Source organism: Neopsephotus bourkii, unplaced genomic scaffold, assembly GCF_033783945.1.
Source record: "Neopsephotus bourkii isolate Nb327-2 ecotype Australia unplaced genomic scaffold, CSIRO-AGI_Nbou_v1 NB_71, whole genome shotgun sequence".
NCBI classification, from domain to species: Eukaryota; Metazoa; Chordata; class Aves; order Psittaciformes; family Psittacidae; genus Neopsephotus; species Neopsephotus bourkii.
In genome coordinates, this window is record NW_026900588.1 from 220,001 (window position 1) to 242,534 (window position 22,534).

General features: G+C 38.1%; 1 protein-coding gene across 28 annotated transcripts in view; it reads left to right on the plus strand.

Moving 5' to 3' along the window:
* The window catches only part of NRXN1 (neurexin 1), a 678,625-nt gene that overhangs the window by 218,825 nt on the left and 437,266 nt on the right, over positions 1-22,534 (plus strand). The gene's annotated exons all lie outside the window — the stretch shown is intronic.

The following is a 22,534-nucleotide window of genomic DNA, read 5'->3' on the forward strand; positions in this document are numbered from 1 at the left end:
CCTGAGCAATTGCGATTCTTAGCTGTAGACACAAAAAATACATATTGCAAGGTCAGCAACAGTTTATGACTTAGCTAAACTGAAGAGTAAACTGAGATAAGAACCATAAGTAGAAATGAAATTTCAGGCAGAAGGGTAGTCCTCACTGAGCTGCAGAAAAGAAATGAGAGCTAATCAGTGCTGTGTAGCCATGCTTTGCAGAGGGAGTAAGGCTTTCCTCTGCTTTGAACAGAATAAGCAGAGAATGTACCCTCACTAACTGCTCACTTTTAATCCCTGGCTATGTCACAAATTGTTTGACAACATGTTTATTTAAGATATTTTTGTTATATTAAGTGCTAAATAGGCTAGAAATTCTGTATTCAAGGGTCTGTGTCAGATTTTCCTGCCATGGTTGTCATCAGTGTCAAAACCCCTCTGTAAAGAGGGAGAGGAATATGACTGGTCTGACTTTGAAACATGCTTAAGTGTGTAATGCTCAGAAGTTTGAGTTTCATTAGCTTCTGGCCACACCATGAACTTGCTGGTTATTCATTTTCTGTGGATCTGTTCTGTAAATAAGGAGGGAGATGAGAATTTTAGTCTGTGAAGTAATATTGAAGCATGAGTACAGAAATCAGATTGCCAAGCAACCTCTCACTTGCTATTTCAGAACTTCCATGTTCTGAAGTTGGCTTTTCAAGGCAATGCAATAGATTTATATAAGCAATTTGATAAATAGTTTCACTCGTCTCGAGGGGAGGTATAACTGCTCTTGCTTTAAGCATTAGATGAAATCAGGTCAAGGTGACCTGTTCGCTGGATCAGTACAGGTCTATAATGTTGTCTTGGAGCATGGCTGGAAATAGCATTATGCAGCTTACTAAGAAAATATGCCACGCAGCAGCTTTGGAATCAAGTCTGGCCGTCAGACTAGAAGAGTACTCCTAGAGCACTTTGTGATCTCAACATAGGACAAAAAGCCCTGTCCGTAGATTCCCAATGGGAATTTCAACATCAGCGATTCCAACCGAAAACCTCTACCTTTTTAAGCACTTTACTATTGCCTGCTAAAGAATGATTAATAATGAAAAATGGGTAAGATAGGGTGGTGCTTTCTCCTTTTAACAGATCTCCTTTGTGTTCATAACAATGATGCCGCACAGTCATTTTGAAGTTGCTGTTGGCCAAAGTTTTGGAGTTAGGGCAACATATGAGTGAGAATGGTTTTCCAGTGGTTATATGTATGAGACAAATGGTGTGGGTTTAGTCTCGTGTTCATTGAATGGGTAAAATTCTACACTGTTACGCACTTTCCAGTAAACTCGCATCTTCTTTCATATCAACACCTTAATTGCTTAGAGGGAGGGCTGTGGTAATTTTTAGTACACTTATGATACTTCTAATGTATTTTAGACATTTAATAATGAAGACAAAAGGTTTTGAAGTGGAACATTGGTCTTGATCCAGTGTTCATTGAAGTTTGCAGATATATTAACATTATTACTATTATATTAAATATTGAACATCCAGAAGTTGCTATTCTAGCTGTTCTGTTATCTGTGAGTAACAATTAGAGATGCTGTCTACCTTTCAAACTCAGGTGAAAGAAACATAGCAGTGCCTTTAGTATTACTCTCATGTAGTTGTTTGCGTAAATGGTTTGTTTGAAAATAACTGAAAATAACTCCCAGTTCTTTCCAAACAAAAGACAAATACAACACAAACATATTTGTCATGTTGGTTAACCTGAATATTGATTTTTAATTGCATGAGGGTGGTGTTTGAAAGAATACGCCTATTCAAGGCGAAATGAATATACTGCAGGAGCACTGCTGACTGGGCTATGAGTTTTTGACAGTGGTGTTATGTTACTGACAGAAGTCAGTTACTAACATCTGGATGTTAGGAATAATGGCTTCCCCAAAAGGGCAGTCAGGAATTGGAACAGGCTGTCCAGGGCAGCAGTGGCATCACTGTCCCTGGAAGTGTTCACAAACCATGCAGACGAGGCCCTCAGTGACATGGGTTAGTGGTGGCCTTGGCATTGCTGGGGAAACAGTTGGGCTTGATGGTCTTGAAGGTGTTTTCCAACTTAGTTGATCCTCTGTTTCTATCTTGTGATAATGCAGGGCTATAATGGACACTACTGTATATTCAGTTTGAGTAGCTAGCTCACATCACGATAATCAGTCTTTGATTATACAGGAATCATAGTGTTTATTACAAATCACTTCTGGGATTCTTAGATTGGTCAGGCAGGTGACTCTTTCATGAAGGTGGAAAAAGGGACCTTTTGTATCCTATCATAGAATAGTGTAGGTTGGAAGGGACCTTAAATTTCATTGATTTCCAAACCCATGCTATGGGCAGGAGCCCCTTCCACTCAACCAGGTTGCTCCAAGCCCTATCCAAAATGGCCTTAAACACCACCAGGGATGGGGCAGCTGCAGCTTCTCTGGGCAGCCTGTGTTAGGGCCTTACTATCCTGGAAATAATTTCTTCCTAATGTCTAATCTCAGTCTCCCCTCTGTCAGTTTAAAGCCATTGCCCCTTTTCCTATCATGTGTCCTTGTCGAAATTTCCTCTCCAGATTTCTTGTAGTGCCCATATGCTTAGATTGCTGTTAAAATCCAATAATGGAATAGTTGTGGTTGTTAGAGATTTCTGAATTTCTTTGTTGTGAATGTTGCCAAACTATTTTCATTTATTGTCTTCATTGTAGGCTTTGCTTTTACTGAGCCAGCTTTCCAAACTTATAATGTGGTGAAACGATTATAAGAAAAGCCTTAGGAGCCTGAATATTAGTGCCATGTCTACTCTACCTAAACCCCACAAGTGTCTAAATATAACAGGCTGAGGTTTGAACACTGATGCTAATGCGTTCGCACCATGTTTTGTTTGCTGTGTCTGTTTTTGTCAGAGCAGCAGATGCAGAATATATTTGTCTAATAGCTGAGATAATGTTGAAGCTGGAACTTTCACAACATCCTTTCTGACAGCAACATTTGCTATAAATGGTGTTGCTTTTGCATTTAGAAAAGCTTGTGGATTTGCTTTCCTTGACTTTCCTCTAAGTTATTTTTTTGGAGTTAAAATTGTGATAAACTTCTACAATGAATCTCAATAGGCTGGAAGATAAAAGATTATCAAGTACAGTTTCAAAGAAGAGTTTTTGGTAGAACCTTTTCAGCACAGTTGCTCAGGAATGCGAGATGACAGAGAATAAAACAGTAAACTGCAACTTCATATCTGAGAATTCATAACTTGGTTTAGATTTTGACAGAGTTTTCACTATGAAAATCGGACAAAAGCAGAATTTCTCTCCGTTTCCCCAAACACTGTTCTTGTCTTCAGTTTTCTCTTAAATTTCAAACTTAGTTTACTCATTCTCAAGGCCTGCCTTCAAAAAGCATCCTTTGGATTTCTCCTAATAGGGAATTCTTTCATCCTGTATGTTCTTGCTTTTTCCCTTCTTTTTTTTAATAAATTTTGGTTTTAATTGCTTCCAAGAATAAAGTGTATTTAACATTAAAATCCCAGCATGTTCAAATTGTTCCTTATACCTTAAAGATTGTTAGTGAAACAACCCCTCTGCTCCTTCAGGTACTTTAAACTCAGCAGTCCTGATGCTTTTTCCACACTCAAATAGCCTCAAATTTTTGTTACTATATGAAAAATGCTAAATGTATTCTAGATATGATTTAATTGCAAATACAGGAAAAAAAAAACACCCAAACCCGTAAGGAGGCATGACTTCCTGAACTAGTGTGATGCTGAAAAGTTGGTCTCATGATTTTTTTAAATACTTGGTGCCAGCTGTCGGCTGATTTCAGTAGCTAGAAGTAATGTAAAAAAATGGCACTGCAGGAACAAGACCTGTATGAAGAGTACTAAGAGAATATGCCCCAAACCAAATCTCTTTATCGTTGTTTTCTGGCTTTCTGCTTGTCTACTTGATGTTTAGGAAGTGGTTCCCAACTAAATTCACTGTAAAAGCTGTTTTCCAGCTCATTGCTATATAAAACTAAATAAAGCCCCAGTTGTGCAGACTTGCATACATTTAGCATTACTTCTAGCATTAAATATTTATGGACCAATGTCAGAAAGTTCAATGTTGAATTTTAAATTGCTGTCTGTTACTGTGAGAAAGTTAATATTTTAACTTGCAGAATTAATGTTAGAAAAATAAAAACAAAACCCAAACAAAACCCTACACTCATCCCCAAAAAAAGAATGAAACCAGCAGCAACTATAGACGTGTTTGGAATATAAATGTTTGATTTGTATCAGCTGTTACTGAATTGTCTGGTATTTTATGTTAAGCTACTTGCTTTCATAGTACAAGCTGGCCTAACATCACTGGAAAATGGGGTCTTTGAGTTAAGTAGGCAAAAGGTTTCTCTTAAGTAGGACTTAGTTTACAGTACTCAGAACTGCAGGTTATGTTAAGCTTTATCTCCCATATATCCAGCTTGCTTGTTTTGTTGATTTTTTTTTTTTTTCCCAGGTAGTATATGTCTGGATAGCTTTTGGTGGTTTTGTACACCTTTCTGAGAATGCATCATGTTTTTTATGTACAAAAGGTCCTGAAGTATGAGGTACGAGTCTGACACAGCTTGGTCAATTGTGTATCTGTAGAGTAAATCAGTGCTCAATTACGTTGATTTCATGGTGTGTTCACAGATTGTCTTGGTTCAGAGGGCTTGCACTGAACCAAAGCTGTAATAATTTATGGTTCTATTAAAACTACCAAATACTTTGGTTATAAATCATCAAGATGACAGTCTCCCAAACCATGCCACCTCTAACAAACTTGTATCACTCCAAAGATTATGGGGATAGCAGTAGCCTTGTGACCATTTTGGGAGCTGCCAAAGTTAATTCTGTTTCTTTCTCTCCTCATCCTGTTGGGTACCTGTAACTTAACTTTCAGTTCAGAACATCAGAGTAGGACTGGAGTAGGGAATGTACGATTAAGCACTAGACGGACACACAGTAAAGAGAAACACAGTAAATAGCAGGTGGTGCTGAGCCAGTTTGGAGCATGCAGTAGAAAGATGGAAGAATTCAAATTTAGGAGGCTGCAGTGGGATTGTAAGAGATGTATAGTTGTAGTTAACCTTGAAGAGGTAAGGTAGGCTCTCATGGACAAGAAGAGCACATGGGTGGATTTTTTTGGGGGGAGAAACTTTCTTCCAGGAAACTGAAGTATAGCCCCAGAAGAATTCATTCCTCTAGCAGAAATGCCACCATAAAGTGAGGCCTGAGCAGATTGTGTTTGAGAATTTCAAGTCTGTAAGAGTAGAGTCCAATCCTTTTTCTTTTTGTCTGTACCTAGTATGCAAGGCTTTTCTTTTTATGTAACATATTTTTAAATAAAATTATGTTCATTTCTTTAAACATCTTAAAAATAGCAGTAGCTTTCATCCAACATTGCACAAAATTCCTGTTAGTCCTGTAATGTCTAATATCGTCACTTTCATATGCAAAATATCCAAACTTTTGTCTTAGTTCACTTCAGTTTGTCACCACATGGATAATTAATGAATGATTAAGACCTATCTTGCTCTAGTTTCCTCTATAAATGAAAACTCCATCATTTAATAGCAGGAGTCTTTTCAATATGATGGAGATTTAGATATGGCATAAAGAACAATACAGTTATAACATCTCTGAAATAAGATCTTGGCTTTCCTGGGTCTGGTCTGTAGGATTTATTACTTTGGGCTTTTTTAGATCTAGTACTCCCTACTAATAGAACAGACTTGCTGAGAAGCAGTATTCTAAAGCATTTCAGGACTTGAATTATCTATTTCCTAGGATGAGGAATGTAGCCTTTTGAAATGATGTTTCTGTTATTTTTCACTTCCCTTGTCAAGAGCATACTGCTTATACCTAACAGTATTGTAAACGATCTGCTAAATGTTGTTTTAATGAAGTCTAAATATGTGCAATTTAAGTAAGCATTTGCTCCCTCCTGTTAGCTGCACTGGGGACAATTGTACAAAATCAAAATAGCTGTTTCTGTGAGGAAGTTGGTATTGGTTCTCAGGGAAGTCTGCATTTTCCTGTGATCCATGCTGACAAATGTTTTAAAGTCAAGGAAAGTGGAAGTCTGCAGTGTTTGGTTTTTTCTTCAGCAGTGTAACAAGACTTCATGGTGCAAACCATTAACAACATGGCAGAGTCTAAAGTAAGTCTTTTGTCTGAGATTGGAAACAAGTTTAGAGAGGTGCTATTTCTACGTGGAATAATGCACCATTGCCACAGTCTCTTCAGTGACCCAGTAAAGGTATATGAGACAGACTGTAAATTCATCAGTACAGAGATTGTTTAACAGAACCCAACTATGGCTTTGGCATTATCAGAAGGTGACAGCAATGGTGGCAAAATAGATGTGTTGGAGAGTGGGTGTTTTATTTCTGGATACACAGGGAATTACACCTAGTCTAAAAATAATTCTCTGTTATCCACACTGCTGGACAGAAGCAGAGGAGATCAATGTATGTGTCGTGAGAACAGATGAGAGGATTAAGATAGAGATTGGAAATTTACACCTTTCAGGCTTCTCTGAAGTCCCATAAAGCGACGCATACATCTTCCACTAAAGAACTTGACTGATTATGTTCTAAACACTATTTTCCTCAAACCTTTGTGATGTGACTTTGTGCAAGGAGGAGGAGAGCTCCTCTGTGAAAGGGGAGGATGTTTAGACAACCCATCTCTTTGCCAGAAAAGCAGTAACATATTTTCTAGTGATGGTTCTGATGTCCATATTAGCTTCATTTAAAAGTTTTCATTAAAGTTGAACAAATTATAGTGTGAGTTTAAGGTCATTAGTAGACTCTTTAAGATTCAGCTAGACAAGGTGCTGTGGCATCATCTAGGTCATGCTTTACCTAGGACTGTTGGACCAGATGATCCTTGAGGTCCCTTCCAAACTGGGATTCTAGAATTGTGATTGATTGTATTTAGTTGTGTGGGAAGTGAAGTCCTGACACAGTGAAACGCTGTAAGCTGAAATGCTTGTGCTGACCTGACACCCAAACTGATCTTAACAAAGTTGCTTAGCACCACTCAGAATAAAGATTTTACATTAATTTTATGTTTGACCTTCCCCAGATCTTAACAGCTTGAGTCTAAATGGTATATTGTGTTGGTAAGATCAAAATATGTCTCAACAGCCATTTGGTGATAGAGACATAAGCAATGTGGCTCTCATCACCTCTTGGACTTCCCAGTCTATTTCACCAGCCACTTTGGAGTGGGTAAACTGAGGACAGCCTCTGTAGTAAGTGCACTAACTGGGACTGAACTTGTGGATTTGGAGCCATGTCAGGACGCAGTGAGTGTTCTGCTAGTGAATGTTCACATCTTTGTTTTTCCTGAATGACTGCAACTTGCATGTCACTGCTGTGTTTAGTTTTATATATATATACATATATATATATATGTATGTATGTATTGAAGCAACCTGTTTTGGATCTCTCCAGAGTGGCTCTTGATGCAGGTTAGTGGATTTCTGTTTGATGGAAGAAACAATGTTTGGAAAGTAAAATAGAACTGCCTGAAGCTGAACAGAAATTTCAAAAATTTCAAAATTCAAAAAAATTTCAAAATTTCAAAAAAGGAGCTTTTTTCAGAAACAGTGGAAAGTTCTGACTGGAACACGACATTTTAAGAAGCTATGTTTCTAACTAGAAAATGTTGAAATAATTTGAAATTGTTGAGTGGAATACCTTAAGTTGCATGTTTTCAAATAAGAATATAAGCATTATTTTCTGTAGTTTTCTAGCTTCCTCTATATTTTTTTTCTAAGGAACTTGGTGGTTATTTTAGGTTTTGGTACTTGTTGGATTTTTAGGGTTCCTGTCTGCCTTCTACTCTGAAAACTGTCTGTACTTCTCAAGAAAACTCAGGCTTGAATTTGAATGCAAATTTGATATCATCAGCTCTCTGCAGCTGTTCTAATTCTGACATCCTCCATCTGCCTTCACAATGACAGTGTCTGTGTCTGTACTGCCTTGCCTTGTATAATACTTCTTTTTCTTTTCATTAATGACTAATCTTGCTTCTTTTTCCCATGCAATCTTCAAGTCACTGATTTTATTTCTTACTTTATCTTTCCACTCTCATAGTTACTTTGCATATGAAAAGTAAGTAGTCTTCAGACAGACGTGAAGCCTAAATCTCAGTATTTACTATGTATTGCAAGTTGACTTCTAGGAAATGTCTGACAAACATTTGCCTAGACATCTGTGGGTTCAGAGTTTTCCCCTGAGTGACTTGGGACAGCAGAATTGAGGAATAGCCGATTAATAAATACTTCTGTTGCTAAGACAAGCAGAGAGGCTCATGTGTAAGTAACAATTTCAGTGTTGAAGGGAAGAAAACCAGATAAAATGCAAAGTTGTGCTAACAGCTTTGGAGACATCTTTGTGAAGATGCTTCTTCAATAAGTGACTTCATTACTGCGGGTCAAGGGGATTAGTTCATGTAATACCAACATAATTTTGAGAAAGTAATCACTGTCATAGAGATGAAAGAAAAAAGATGCTATTACTAATGAGAAGGCAGGCATTATAAACTGTGTTTTGGGATCGGAAAATGTATGTACTTCATCTGGAGAAGCCATATGAAGTAACTGGAAGTGGAAGGTTCTATTTCTCAATTCAGTTTTTTGAAAAGGTCATGTTTTGGCATGATGCTGCTTCTGCAGTTTGTGTGCATAGAATGATAACGTGATTTGAAATACAATTTTGCCAAAGAACATTCTGTATTTTATGAGTTATTACATGGCAATTTATAACAGTTCTTATTCATAAATATGTTTTTTAAGTAAGTTTTCTTGATTGCATGAGCATTATCAGGAAAAAGAACAACCACCAAGAAATAGTGGGAAAAAATAAGGAATGCAAGCAGGGAAAATCTTTCCTTTTACAGAGTCAATATGACTAGTTCCATGAGCTGTGAAAGGCCTGTATCACTCATTTATCCAAGTAGGTGTGTAACTTTGATCTCTGCTGTCTGATAGTCTTAGCTTCAGATGATTTAACTGATAAAATCGTAGAATCATGAATGGTTTGCATTGGCAGGGACCTTAAATCTCATCAAGTTCCAACTCCCTTCCACACACAGGGGCGGCTTCCACTGGACCAGGTTGCTCCAAGCCCTACCCAACTGAGCCTTAAACACTGCCAGGGATGGGGCAGCCACAGTTTCTCTGGGCAACCTGTGTTAGGGCCTCACTGCCCTCTAAAGAATTTCTTCCTAATGGCTCACCTCACTCTCTCCTCTGTCAGATTAAAGCCATTTCCCCTTGTCCTGTCCCTACTGGCCCCTCTCTGTATTGCTTGTCAGCTCCTTTAGGCACTGGAAGCTGCTCAAAGGTCATCCTGGAGCCTTCTCTTCTTCAGGCTGAACAAGCCTAGCTCTCCCAGCCTGTCTCCGTAATAGAGGTGCTCCAGCCGTCAGAGCATCAAAGATCTTCAATCTTTACTGCATATGTCATCCTTGTAGAAAACAGTGCACCTATTGGGCATTCTGTGGAGGCTCAACAAGATTGGAATCTGGCTCAGTTTTTTATGTTCTTTTGCAGCATTATATCACGCTTACAAGATTCACTTGAATGGCCACATTTAAAATCTCTGCATTAATGTGGAACAATAAATAGGACATGGATCCACTTCTGTTTGTTACAAGGATAGGTTAAGAAAAAAGCTACCTACTACAGGTTCAGTGTCATTAAATTAAGGTTAATATTTAGAAGCATTTATTTAAAATACAACGTAGGAAGGAGCAATCTGTACTGATGAGAAAATAATTAGCTGTTTTAAGCAGACCATTGAAATACTGTGCTTTGACAACTTAGAGACTTTATTAACAACCAGCACATAAGGGCTTGTGAAGTTGTGAGATTTAAAGCTTAGTTCAGGGGATGTGTGGTACTTTACATTTGTATTAACCTCAGTGACCTGCCCAGCCAGCTTGTCTTTAATCCTTCTCCACTCCCAGCAGTAGGAAAATGCTGTCTGCCCCTTGAATTCATTGATGGTATTTACGGCTATGGCCTTAACCATTAATGTGTCCTGTAAATTCCCTGCTTGTAAACAGAGCTGTGTGCAGGCATCTTGGTGCTGTTAGTTTTATAGTTTCAGTTTTGTAAATTAAGTTTTATACCTTGGCCTGCAAAGCTCTTTCTTGTGAGTAATTTTGCTTGCATTCCCCCCAAATCCTTCATATCTTTAGTGTTTTCTACAAGACTATTCCTGTTTACAAATAATTTCCATTGGTTTAGTGTCATTTACTAGCACTGTCCAAATCTGGAATTGCACTTTTTCCCTTTATCAGACTTCATCATAACACTGAGTGTGTCAAAAGTGAAAAGGAATCACGGAATTTGTGTTCTAATGACTTTAGGAAAGTTCCAGCCAAGCCTTTGCCACTTGTGTTATGCTCAAAGTACCCTGGCAAAAGAATAAATGTATTTACCTATTTATAATACAGTGATTGCTTATAGAAATCTCCTTATTTATAAACAATATATATTTCAAAGAGAGGAACTGAGGGCCTGAATCAAAACTTTGAACACACATAACACACACACACAAAAAATGTTGTGTTGGTAGTGGAACATGGATTTCTGCTTGTTGAAGTTCTATTGTAGTTGCTCTTTATCATGTTTTAATTGTCTTGATTTCTGTTTCATTTGAGTGAAAGAGAGGTGCTAATTTAGAAGAACCATTGGTCTTCTGCATAAAACACTACAGTTCTGCTTTTATAGACTTACCCTAAAGCTTTGCTAACTTGTAGTCAAACCCAACTGAGGAATTCCATTAACTAAACAAAACTTTGAAAGCATTTGAGAGGGGAAGTGATTTTTTTCATTTTTCCTTTGGTAGCAAACTCTCTAAGTAAATTATTTTATCAGGACACACTTTTACTCTCATAGATTTCATTCATTCACTCACTCTCATCAACTTCTTCATCAAAACATCTAAGTGGTCTGGCCTGGACTCCTGGTGTTCAACATGAAGCAGAGGGCGTGCTGCTTGTGTAGTACTCACAACATCTTTCGGGTTCCCTTTGCTGGCAAACCAGTCTTTGTACTGATTCTTTGTACTTAAGTCAGGAGTTAGGTTGGTATGGTAGTTCACTCAGATTTTTAGGGTATGCTTTGGGGTCAAAGCTGGCTTCTCACAGATGAGACAGGCACTTTTTATGGGCAGATACCCTGATCCTGTGTTCACAATATGGGAGACAATGTTTGGTTCTTCAGGAGAATAAAATGTCTTTGCTACCTTCTCAGATGAGTATGGTCATCTCCAGCTTATTCTCGGTGAAAGGGATATCTGTCATGCTGCAGGCATGGAACTTTGTAAAGTTTGCATATGTTAGGCTGATATAATGGTGCTAGCAAAAGCATGGCTTATGGCCAAGATCATGATGACGGAGCCTCTGGACTGGTTCTGTCTTTTGCCTTGTGACTAACATGTAAGTATTAATGTTTAATACTCACCCACCCCTATTGTTGCTCTTCTGGTTTAAGTAGATGGATACAAAATGTTCTGGCTTGAGGTGACTGCCTTGGTAACACCCTGGCAGAGCCGTGCTGTTAACATGCCTGCCACACGCACTTCTTGGGGGGTGCTGCATTTTCTCCAGCTGCAAAGTAAAAAAGAAATAATACTGTGCATACACTGGATTTCTGCCAAATAAATGCCCCAGTAAAGAATTCCGAAGCTATTAATAAATGGAGCTTCAAAGTAAATGCAAGTATAGAGGCATAAGCTTAATAAATTCAGAGAGTGGGACAGTGTAAGCAATGTCTATTGTCTCAGAATTATACAAACATTAATATGGAGTGCAGTGATGACAACAAAAGACAGGAACACCCATAAACCCACTGCCCATTTCAGTGGGAACATGCTCAAATAACAGATGAACATAAAGGTTAGTATTTGAACATTTTACCTAGCTTCATATAGTGAAGCCACATGGTCTGTTTTTGCTCCAAGTTCCTTCTGTTTTTTTAAGGATCCCTGCTAATAATGGTTTTTCAGTTCTCCTTTGTTCACTGTAGATAATGTGGATTCATTTCAAGTTCGAAATAGTTGCAGTTTGTATGTAGTCCTGTTAAGAAAAAGCATTCAGATTCTGTTATTTATAGACCTCCAAAACCAGCCAAAGGTAAAAGATACTTCCAGAGTTCTACTCTCTTCTTATATAATCCCACACTGGTTTGGGTTGGAAGGGACCTTAAAACTTACCCAGTTCCAACCCCCCTGCCGTGGCAGGGACACCTGCTAGACCAGGTTCTTCCAGGCCCCATCCAACCTGGCCTTGATCATTGCTAGGGATGGGGCAGCCACAGCTTCTCTGGGCACCCTGTGCTAGGGCCTCACCACACTCACAGGGAAGAACTTCATCCTAATTTCTAATCTAAATTCCTGTGTCAGTTTAAAGCCATTCCCCCTAATTCTGTAACTAAGAAGGGAGGGCCAGCTATGATAACTCTCAAGTGACCACTATTGCAGCTTTTTTAAATCTTGCAGTCTGAAGCCCAGCACTCTTGCATGTCACACTGAGATTGTGCGCACTGGAATGGATGGAATTATGTACAATGGATTTTTTTATGATGTGCTGTTTTATTTAATGCGAGCAGGAGCACCAGCCTTCTGAATTGATATTGATCGAGAACAGGGTGATTTTTCTGAATGAGCTGTGTTTCTAGCATCCTTTTCCTTGTCTGTTGAAAGGTGTTAAAGGGTGAAGGAGTGCTATAGGAGAAGAATAAAACACATTTGTGGATGATAGGCTCCATATATTGAAGTAATGACACCGATTTTGGTTTGAATCTTGAACTGAAGAGTTTTTCAGCTGACATTTTTTCCCCTCTCTTAAGCCAATTTTCTCGATGTGAACCTATTGAATAAATACTGAAGAAAGTTTTCAGACCGTAAAGAAGGATTTTGTTTCTCTTTGGGTCTTTTTTTTTGGTTTTATGGATCATGTTTTAAACTCTGAAAGGTTTCTTTCAGGCTTCTGCTGTTAAATATTGAATACTCCTCCAGTGCATACAAAGCAAATCTGAGGGTTTGTCTGACTTCCCAGGATCAAAGCAACCTTTTTTCAACTATTAAATGATTCTACATTTCTGCAACTGACAGTTAGAATGAGAGCAGATTCCTGGGGAGTTCATGTCAAAATCTTAGTGTGAGTGTTTAAAAATATTGCCTGTTTATATAATGTAGTATTGAATGGACAGAACAGCACAGGCATGTATTCTTCTGTAGTATTGTACTGTTTCCTATATGTGCTCCCAGTTATGTAGAAAACACCTAAAAGCCTTTCCAGTTGATTTACTTTGTGATTTCTGTACTGTAATAGTTCATTTCCTTTTCTGCTTAGCAGCTTAAGTAGGCTCACTGTGTTACAGTCTTTCTTTCTAAACAAGACAAAACTTGTCAGTAGTTTACTATTAATATTTTTTTAATAGCTGTTGGCTTCCTTGGATATATTAGCTGTGTCTTTTCTTCCTCCCCCTTTTTGTGACATTTACTTATTAGCTGTGATGGTCCAAAGATGTGACAAGAAGACTTTTCTGCCTACACTCTTGACTTTCTGTATTGGTTTCTTGCCGCTTTGTATGGCGTTGTCTTCATCTCTTGGTTTTTTGTATTGACCTGTTCATTTTCTGCTGCTTTTGCAACATACTTCCATTGAAATAATTCGATTTGAAACACCTCAAAGGTTGATGACATAGGGATATCACTGAAATTGTGCCAGAGGAAATTCATGTGTGGTTCTTCTGATGACTTCTTGGTTTAACCACTGCACCTATAATTCATATCAGCTACCTCTAATATTGTGCATTTTAGTCAGGGAGCAATGAAGTAACTCGAGCATGATATGTCTGAAAATTCTATTTCATAAGGAAAAACTTGGACTTGAACTGGTGTTTGTGCATTTTACACTGTTCCATAGTTAACAGAGTGAACTATTCATGATCACAGGCTTTTTTTTAAAGCAACTTTAAAAATAGAGTTGTAATATGGAGAGTATCCAGCAGTATTTAATCAACAGGGATAACTAGGGTAATACACTTGAGTATATCCAAGTGAAGCATTTTAACCTTAATGTGGTAAAAAACAAGGGGAAAAAAAACACCTTTGAGAATTGGAATGTTTTCCGCTTCATTCAATTTGGTGTATCCAGTGACAAGAAGTTCAGTAGCACTAAATATGATGGAATAGAAATGAAGATTTAGTCTGAAACTTTTTAATAACATTTCCATCTGTAGCTAATGAAGATTAAATCTAATACTAAAATATTAATTGTAATTGTAATTAAAATTAGATTTGTGTCAGTGGAACTCTACTGTCTTACAGGGTAACTCAGATCAAGATCTAACTTAATATAAGGAGAGGAGTGCTCTGTCATGTTATTCTGCTTTTTAACATTCTTGGGATGAGAGTTACATGTAGCACAAGGAATTTCCTCATTTGGTGGGGAGAAGAATAAGGCTTTATCAGCAGATAGTGAAATAAGGAATACCTTAATTCTTTCCTGTTCAAACTTCTTGGTTTTGGCAATAACTTGTTCTAAAGATTGAGTTATGAATTTACTATATGTCTGTTTAATAGAGGGGGAAGGATGTAGCTTTAATCAAAGAGATTTTTTTTTCTTTATTTCAGTGAAAGCAGGTAAGGCCTTAGATGTTGTAAAGATGTTTCTCTTCACTGACTATAAGTTTGTGAAGAAAACATTTGCAAACATGTCCTGAATGATGTTAGAGTTCATGTTATTATGGATAGAGAATAAAGCATGGCAGTTCATTTTCATAGCAGTGACAGTTTTCTCAGTAACACCTTTGCCTGATGACCACATGGCTTTCCTTAAGTAGGTATGCATGGCAGAATGGGACCTAATTAAGTAAGGTTGGTGTTATATTGATACAGGGAGAGGTCATTCCTATTTCCTAGAATACTTTAGACTTTCAGAAAGAAGTGTCTGTGCTTTTACGTATCCATCTAATGCTGCAAATTTGATACCCAAATGTGAAGCAGGGATATGTCCCAATTTAGTTTCTTGCTCAGCACTTTCATAGAATCATGGTATGATTTGGGTTGGAAGGACCTTTCAGGCTCATCTAGTTCTAACGCCCTGCCATGGGCAGGGACACCTTGCAGTAGACCTGGTTAATCGTTTTTCCCTAAAGGAAGTAGTACTATAGAATAAAAGGTTTCTACATGTGGTAATGTTTGTATGGTTGCTTGCAGTTTAAATGTGAAAGAGGTTACTGGGTATAGTTTGTCACCTGTAAAAAAAAAAACCCTTCAAAACAAAAAGCCCCAAACCAACCCTAAACCCCTACAGCTTTTTTCAGGGAAGCAGTCTGTCCCTTTGCTCTTTGGGATGCAATGGGGTGCATTAGCATTGAGTAGCTTTCACTTTTGTCTCCTTTTATTGTGTCAGTTGAGTCACCTACAGAAACCAGGAATATTTCAGGAAGTGTGAATTTGAAGGATGTTCGGTTTCAAAGAGGGCTTCTGCTGTGGCATTTCTTAAAAGATCTGGAAAGTTTTTTTGCACTTAAGAGTGGTAGATTTATATTGCAGACGTGGGAATCCAGTATTAGTGAGAGTGAATCCTTTGCATTAAAATCTGGTTGCTGGCTGGTAGACTTTGAACTTTAGCAGAGGACAGTCAGAGGCTCTTATGAACGTATATCCAGGAATAATTTGAGGAAAGGTGTAAACTCACTCATATCATCTGCCTACATTCCCTCAGAGTAAATGGTATTTACGTTATTTCTGTAATGTATTACTTGATATTTTTTTGTTATTGGAGTTGATGCTGCCAGCACTCAAGAAAATGGAGAAGCTTCCATTGATCTCAACAATGCAGAATCAAAGCTGCCATTATCACAGTGCACTCAAAGAACATTTCAGTCATTACGTAGAGAGAGCACTGTCTCTTTTGTGATACCTAAACGTGGTGCTCATGTTTAAGGAGGCATTATGGTCATGAGGAATCTGGAACCTACATTTCCAGATACTGCTTTTGAAATTTTATGTGTAATGGTTAAATTGGTTTGCAAGGCAGTCATGAATCATCTGTGTGTCTTTGCAGAATGTTGAATGCAGCTTATTTCCTGACCTGAAGCTTTGTAACACTTGATTCTTTGTGGCTTCTTTTCTGCTAATACACATAGTGCATCATATGGGAGGGTAATTCCAGGTTGCAAAATGCTATGAAATTTTTGTATGGCTGAAACCATAGATCTTTGCAAAGCAGAAAGTTATTTTGTTGTTGATAGAAGAATGCAGGGGTTTTTGGTGGCCAACAGTGATTTATTCAGCTAGCATTAACCAAGTATGGTGACATTAGCTATGTTGGCCTATTTATATCTGTATTAAATTTAACCAGAAGTTTGACACTCATAGTCTGTAAGTTTATCCCTGTCCTTTAATGTTCTGTTAATTGAAACTGTCACAGTTTCTGAGGACTGATAATCTGACATGGCTTCCTGTACAAAATCAGGTCATTCGATCTAGTTGAAGTAGTTTTTCTCAGATCCAGTAGCCACTGTACTGGTTGTCACTGTTCCACTTTTATATATATATATATATATATATATATAAAAATATATAGAATCTACTACATGTGACAGGAAATATTTCTAGTGGTTAAATGGCCTCTTTTTTCTAAGTGTGGATCTTCACACCTGAATTAATCTACTTTCAGTGTGTTTTCTTCTGTTACCTACTTTGTGTATACTTTTGAACTGTGACAGTTGCCCACTTCATTGTCAAATCTTATGCTCTGATTGCTTTATATTTTTCTGCAAAGTATATTTTCCAGTCTTCACTATTGCTGATTTTCTTCTCTAACTTTTTTCATCCTTCATTTTCCTGTTTTGGTTCAATTTATATTCATCTTCTGTTCAGGTTGCACTACCAAATGTTCATGTTTAGCTGATAATCCACACAGGAGCCTTCAAGGTTTTTTTGTGAGGTTCTTAAACTTATCAGGAATCTTTTAATTTAAAGGCTCTGTTTTCTATCTGGAATAAACCTATGTTTCCAGTCAAGCGTAACATAATAAACACGAATATAAACAGACTATTTGGGTATATGGTGCAATATTTAAACTACTGGCTTTTAAGTATGCACATTCAGAATTTAGCTGTTACATCTCAGTGTGTTTTCATGAATCTCATAGACTGATTAATATACAGATCTCCATCTAATTAGTTGTGATTCATAGTCTGATGTAATTCACACTAACTCCCACTGACTTAATAGGAGTTATAGCAAGACTTTACTGTGGAAAATCTTTGATTGACACTTCAAAAAAAAATCTGAAACAGAAACAAAAAATCCCATCAGTTTTGGGCTGGCTGTGGTCAGAATGTAGAATGACACACTTACTTATTATGTGTTTCTAAAGTACATTGAGATTTTTCAGGATAATCAGACTTGTAACTAAATTAACACAAATTAATACAATGAATATGAAAATATGTGAGTATGTGTGCTGCTTGCTTCCTGAATTAAAATCCTGTGTGTTGTTTTAAGTGGCAAAGACAGTAAAGGAAATGTTACTTAATTCGGATAACTTGACTTAGACATTCACTATCACAGTAAAAGTGAGAAGATGGAGGTATTGTGGAAAAAAAAGCATAAAGAGCCATGAAGCACCTTTGCTGTACATGGAGAAATGCCCCAGAAGAGCAAGTGAGTTTCCCATGGCAGTATATATGGACTCCATTAGTGGTTCAGATGGACTTAATGAGGTAGTTTTTTTTAAATGGATATGGGTATACATTAGTGTAACAGAATTTGTATAGGGCAGACAGAAATGCAACAAGGAAATGGCTTGGCATGATATTTAAAAACGCTGTGCTAGGAAAGTACTGAGTAATTTTCCAGTGAAGAAATACAAACAAAGCGGACTAACATTAGACATATTTCAAGTGCCGATGAAATTCTGTCTCTTCTGAAGGTGCTCCATATCAAAGGATGCTCATGGGACGTTTTTAACTACCTACATCTGAGTAGCACTTTCAGCAAATTAGCAAGGAAATTCATAAATTACAGGGAAGTCAGATTCACAAAATGGAAAGCAGAGGATGCCGAGACATCCTGAATCCATTTCTTGCTGACATGAAAGGAAGTGAGTAAAAAATGGGGAAAGTTGGAGAGCTGCATCATTAGTGACCAGAAAGTTGGTCCGTGTTGGTAAGGAATGCAGTTTACTGATTGATTAAAAGCTGTAAACTTCAGGGTGAACAGGAAATAACTACAGTGAGTAAAGAACAGTGCAAAAACAAAGTTAAAATCAAGGACCATCTGTGTACTTTGCTGGAATGAAGAAGTGTGTTTTTCTGCAGGTTTTCAAGGGGAGAGTTTGGGTTAGAAATAGATGAACTGGGATAGCTGTTTTCCTAAAGGGATGCGATATGAAAGGTGAGTATTTAAAGCAGCTTTGACAGGGAAGCTCAAAGTTAGATCATGGGTTAAGGATTGTAAAGTCTCTTCACCTGTGGGTCTCAGTACTTGGAACATGAAACCAAACAAGGCAGTAATGAATGGGGAAGCACATGAATGTAGGCTTCATAACAAGTTTTACAGGGATGGTTTAGGAAAAAAGTTATTTGCTATGAGGGTGGCGAGGCGCTGGCACAGGGTGCCCAGAGAAGCTGTGGCTGCCCCATCCCTGACGGTGTTCAAGGCCAAGTTGGACGGCGCTTGGAGCAACCTGGTCTAGTGGAAGGTGTCCCTGCTGTGGAAGAGGGGTTAGAATTGGATGAACTTTAAGGTCCCTTCCAACCCAAACCATTCCATGATTGCCAAATGCTTCAGAAGTTATATAAAGAAATACTAACCTGAATAAGGTGGATAGGTTTTTACAGAAAGTAGATGAGAAAATTAGGCAAAACCTAGGAACTGACTAACATGATCACCTTTTTCAACAAAGCAGTGGATATTGTTTACCTGGACTTCTGCAAAGCCTGAGGGATTGTTTCACATGGCTGTCTTCTACACAAATGAGCAAGACAGATTAGATGGGTAGTCTCTGTGGTAGGTAGGAAATTGGCTAACAGGTTGCACTTAGAGGGTGGTAATAAATGGTTTGCACTCAGGCTGGCACCTTGTCACAAGTGGGGTCCCAAAAGGATCAGTGAATGCTGGGCCCTAAACTGCTCAGCATCTCCATAAGTGATCTAATGTTGTGATAGAAAGCATCCTCACCAAGTTTGCTGATGATGCCGAACTGGAGGTGTCAGAAGGGAGACACTGAAAGAGATAGGTCTTTACTCCCTGGAGAAGAGATGACTTTGGGTGGGGGTGGGGGGTCCTCATCACAGTATGCCAATACTTAAAAGGTGGCTACAAAGACAATGACATCTGGAGTATGAAAGGTGCAGGAGATGTGTTTCTGAGATTGGTCCTCTACTGAAGTTAAGAGGCAATAAGGAAGAAAGGAAGGGAAAGCAAGATGATTTTCCTTTTTAAGGCATCTGTGCCGAAGCATTTGAAATTGAAAGATCACCAAGGATCCATCATCCCCAAGGTACTTTGATTACATACTGTGTTTTGCTAATACAGTGTGTTAATAATAATTTGTGTTTGGGACTAGGCATCCAAAATAATTATATATAAAATTATTGTTCTCTGCAAAATATTGAGTTGGTAATTGTTTGCTTTCCTTAACTGGAAAACTCAGTTCCATAAACCCTTTTTGATGATGTAACAGCAAATTAAGGGGGTGAGGGTGTTGTTCATAGGGAAGTGTGTGGGGTGGGGCAGGAGTTTTCTGTATGGGCTTTTATTTTCCCCAGCAACAACATCTGTTAATTTCTCTGAAAATGAATTAACCATTATTTGTAATGTGCAAAGAAATACTGCACTCCAAGACAGGCAGCATTCAGGCACAGAAACGGATCTGCTGAGGGAAAATGTCTGGGTTTTTTTCCTTAATAACTGTAAATATCTGAAGAGTATAAATGCTAAAGCACAGAAGCACAAGGGGGGTCATGCAATGGGATTTCTAAAGTGAAAATTGAGATTGGCTGAGTATTAGGTAAAAAATGATTGACAGTGAGAATAGCTTACATAGTGGAGCACTTTCCCAAAGGTACTGGTAAAAGCCCTGTCTCAGTCTTCACCAAGATACTACAGGAGATTGTATAAAGAAGCAAAAGCTACTCTATGGAGAAACATGCTGTTCCTGGAGAGCTATGCTGGAGAGCTTAATAGGTTTTCTACAAGTCATTTCTGTGAATCATTTAGAGATGTGTTACGGTTTTTTTGCTCATCCAAAGAAGCTCTATAACATTTCCCATATATCCTACTCAGTGGATCATAGTGAGTTTGTGTTCATCAGTATCCTGTATTTTATATACATGATTCATTACACTTTGGTGAGGTACTCTGTCTTAAAGAGGAGGGTGAAGTAGGGGAACTGTGTTAAGATGCAGGATGTTTGTGTTCTGGCAAGGAGGGGTGTTTGGGGAGGGAATTCTGGAAGTGATTTCACTGTGATCAGGATTTCATCCTTTAATCCTAGTCTGGTTTTTCCTACATTGTGAGATTTCTAAGTGTTCTGGATACTAATATTGACTTAAAAAATGGACAGCTTACAATGATCTTAAGGGAATGAGCAGGGAAGTTTTTAGGAATGTACTTCCTTAAAAAAATCTGAACTTCAGAAAAAAACACTTTATCTCCCAGATGGTAACAGTATTTTTTTTTTCCAGTACCTGTATATGCTTTGCATAGGCACAAGCTGAAACCCATCAAAGGAGGCTGGGGAGGTTTCAAGAACTAATTCCTCTTCAGCACAGAGGATGCTTTTAATATTTACCCTTTGAAATACTAGAAAGAATGACAACTATTTCATATGGAAGAGCCTTCAGTGTTCATAAACTTCTAATGCAGGTCTCCTGCTGTGGAGGCTGGAAGTGATGTGTATTAAGTTATCAATTACATATTACTCCCAAGAGGAAAAAACCTGAAAGTACTCATCAAGATGTTTTGGTCCCTCCAGCAACACCATTGTTCAGTCACTGTGAACCTATTTGTTTTCATGGCCTTTTTCCCCCTTTTTGTTTTTTACTTTGTGCGTGCAGAGATGCCAGAGCTTGGAAATGATTGGGAATTTCTTGAGCCTCTAGAAGTAATACTTAAAATAATTACCATAAGGACAGCACGTGCCTTTCCAGGCAGTTTGTATGGATAGTGCTAATTTTATGTTCAAAAGATGGAAAACCAAATTCCAGTCTTCTTCCCTTTTCATCCCATGTACTCAGTGTACACATGGTTTTTACATGCTACAAGGTGCAGGTCAGCCACTGCTGTGTTCATGTCCCTTAATAGAGTGGTACTCTCCTACCTTTTTCTGGATCTAAGCTGATCCAGAGCAGCTGAATTTGTTGAAAGCTGCTGAAATGTCCTGTTTTCATTTGTTCACTAGAAAACAGGTTAACTGTAATAGTGATTACTGCTCCAGATGATTTGTTCTAGCATGTGTAATTTCTTTCTCAGAATTCTAATAGTGAAAGTAAATGAATGTGGTTTTTTCCCTGCTTAATGTTTTGGAGGAATTTAATATCTGTGGTTGCTTGCAGGATTGTATTTCCATGGAATCATAGAATCCCAGACTGGTTTGGGTTGGAAGGGACCTTCAAGCTCATTCAGTTCCAACCCCCTTGGCAGGGACACCTTCCATTAGAGCAGGTTACTCCAAGCCCCATCCAAACTGGCCTTGAACACTGCCAGGGATGGGGCAGCCACAGCTTCTCTGGACAGCCTGTACCAAGGCCTCACCACCCTCACAGGGAAGAATTTCCTCCTAATGTCTAATCTCAATCTCCCCTCTGTCAGGAAAATTTTCAGGGTATCTTTCCTATTTTCTTAAATACAAATAGCTTTCTAGAATGCTTGAATTCCAAGTCCATAGTTTTTCAGGTATTTGCAGCTATAAATAGGTATCAGTCTAAAAAAGGAAGTGTATGTTCATGTCAGCTGAGACCCCTATTGGTTGTGAAGATCATAGCACGTAGAAATTTGCTGGTGCCTTAGTTATTTGTATCTGTGTTTGGAAGTTCCGTTCTTATCAAGACTTGAAATGCTGAGGTACTGAAACTGGTAAGAAACCTTCTAATCAGTCTTGCTTTGGCTAAAAAATTATAGCAGATATAACCAGGAGCACATTTTTTTCATCTTTTCCCTGATGAAAACACCCCAAACCCTTAACCTTATAGAACTTGGTACCTAAAGATGTTTCGTAGATTGGTCCCAAGTTAGTCATAGAAACCTGCCATGTAATTCATTATGCCAGTTACACAGTTGAAAAAGATTATGTTTTGCAGTCTTACTCAGATACGAAGTAAACGTCATACTTCAGCTAAGTAATGGTTAAGAACAGATACTGCAAATATAAGTCATGTTAGTCACTATACTATACTTTCTTTTCTTGTAAGCTTAGAGGAAGCTGCTAGGAAGTATAGAAGTTGTCAAGTTCGTCATTCCTGTGAGACAGA